We start from the raw sequence: 2,800 nt of genomic DNA, 5'->3' as shown, positions 1-2,800 counted from the left end.
GTTTTCTTCGACACATCTACTCACACCGCCACTCACCCACCTCCACCTTCCACTTCCCGTTGTTGATCTGATTTGTAAAACTGATGTTCCTGCAAACCTCACGCATAAACACACACAAACACACACACACACACACACACACACACACACACACATACAGATATACATACATACATACATACATACATACATAAGAATACGTTTATATGAATATTTATATATATATATATATATATATACATATATATGTGTGTATATACATACACACACACATGCACATACGCACATACACATATATACATATATGCACGTATACATACATACATATATAAACGCACGCAAACACACACACACATATACACTCAAACAAACATATGTCATACATAATTACGTAACACTTATGCACAAATATAAACACACGCATGCCTGCACAAACACGCAGACACATACACAAAATATACTCACGCGCATATACAGACACTCACACACACACACACACATGGACATACAAAGACACACACACATACACACTTTCCACTCCTCCCTCTCTCCTACTCTACCTCATCCTCTTCCTCCATGTTTGTTTTTACTGTTTTCTTCATGTTTTTCTGGTGGTGTTTTGTTTTGTTTTGTTATATATTTTGGGGGAATTTTTCAGTGGGAGGGGTTTTGTTGTTGTTTTATCTTCAAAAGACAATTGGTTAAGTATGATTGGTTGGCTGGTATGGTGGTTGGGTGGCTAGATGGATGGGAAGGTAGGAGGGGGCGGTAGGAGTATGTTTTTTTGTTTTGTTTAATGTTTTTTCTTTTTCTTTTTAATAAGAGGAGTAAGGTGAGGGGGGAGTAAAGAAGAAAGAGAAGTCGGAGAGATATGAAATGATCTGATACTTTTTCTCTCTCTCTCTCTTCCTCTCACTCTCTCTATCCCTCTCTCCCTCACTCTTTCTCTCTCTCTCTCTCTCTCTCTCGCTCTTTCTCACTCTTTCTTCTTCCTCCGTCACTCTCCTCCCCCAACTCACACACCATCCGCACAAAAGCCACCAGCATCACCAACATCAGCCCCATCACTACTACCACCACCACCAACACCACCACCAACACCACCACCAACACCACCACCATAACTGCTACTACTGCTGCTGCTTCCCCTATTACTACTACTACTATTACTACTACTTCTGCTACTACTACGACGATTACTAACTGTTACTGTTAGTACTATTGCTGTTCCTATTACTAACACTACTATTATTGCTACTACCACTATTCCTACTACTACTACTACTACTACTACTACTACTACTACTACTACTACTACTACTACTACTACTACTACTACTACCATTACTGCAACCATTACTGCTACCACTATAGCCACTACCATATTACCAACACTAGCAACACCACCAACTCTACAATTTCCAGCACTTTCTACCTTAGTTACACATATCTTTACATACACAGCTTCAATATATACACATACACATACACACACGCACATACACACACAAACACATACTCAAATATACACACGTACGATTTCTTTATGGTTGCACAGCAAGCGTCTTCTATAACCATGAACATCACTGCCTACAGCTTCCACAACATAGGATAGGCACTGACGCAACGAAAACTGGCCAGAGCTTACCTCGTTTTATCGGTACCAATACCAACACCCACCTATCCAAACATACGTGTATCTACATATATATATATATATATACATATATAAGAGATCGTAATATTAGGGAGTCCACAAATTAAGGAAATTAGTGTAGAGCATATTTTATTGAGAAAAACCAATAACTTATTGCCTACAGACTCGTTTCGCTATTTTTTGCTTTTACAAAGATCTCTCTGAAGAGGTATGAAAATAGCGAAGCATGTCTACAGCCAGTAAACAATTGTACACACACACGCACGCACGCACACACACACACACACACACACATACACACACACATACACACACACGCAAGCTAGATGTAGAAATGTAAGAAAGGTGGTAGTCAAATACGTGACGTTGAGGTTAAATGATTTTATTAAAAGTTCGTGACGTCGGTCTGCATTAATCAATGTTTCACGGGCATAGATGCACGTCTATATATATATAGACTAAACATTATATATATAAACTTAACGTATGTAAGGGTTGAATATTTTGAGATGTTTAACAACTGCCATGTCCTCTTATATGTAGACAAATGTATTTATCCTATTTATTGTCTATCTTCTAAAATCCTGTCGTGTGATCTCTAAAGCCTGAATGAAATAACTGTGGAAATCTATTGCGCCCACTATTATGTGGAATTCAACCCCATGTGAGCCCTCGTTTAAAGAAAGCCTTCGGTCGTATTCATAGCATCACGGTCACAAAGATGGCGACGGGACTAAAAGCGTTAATGTAAATGCAATAACTGTCAGCCATGTTGTTCATGTTGGCATTAGTAGTAATAGCTATAGTGGTAGTAAATCTGGAAATAATTTGTTGGTGTTGGTGTTGGTGTTGATGCTGGTGATTTATTGTTGATGGATATAATGTTGGTGGTTGCAAAGGAAAAAAAAAATAATAACAAATAATGGATAGAAACACCGAGAAGGGACAACTACGAGGAGAACGGCAATCCTGTTATTTCAATGATAACCACACCACCATCACCGAGTGGTGCTTCATTGAGTATGGCTAAGGTTCCCAAATATATATATATATATATATATATATATATATATATATATTGAGCATTGTAAATCTAAAAAGTATTATAGTCAAATACACACAATAAATATACATATGGATACA

Source organism: Octopus bimaculoides, chromosome 23 (assembly GCF_001194135.2).
Source record: "Octopus bimaculoides isolate UCB-OBI-ISO-001 chromosome 23, ASM119413v2, whole genome shotgun sequence".
Classification (NCBI taxonomy): domain Eukaryota; kingdom Metazoa; phylum Mollusca; class Cephalopoda; order Octopoda; family Octopodidae; genus Octopus; species Octopus bimaculoides.
The sequence above is the reverse complement of the archived record's forward strand: the minus strand, read 5'-3'. Positions refer to the sequence as shown.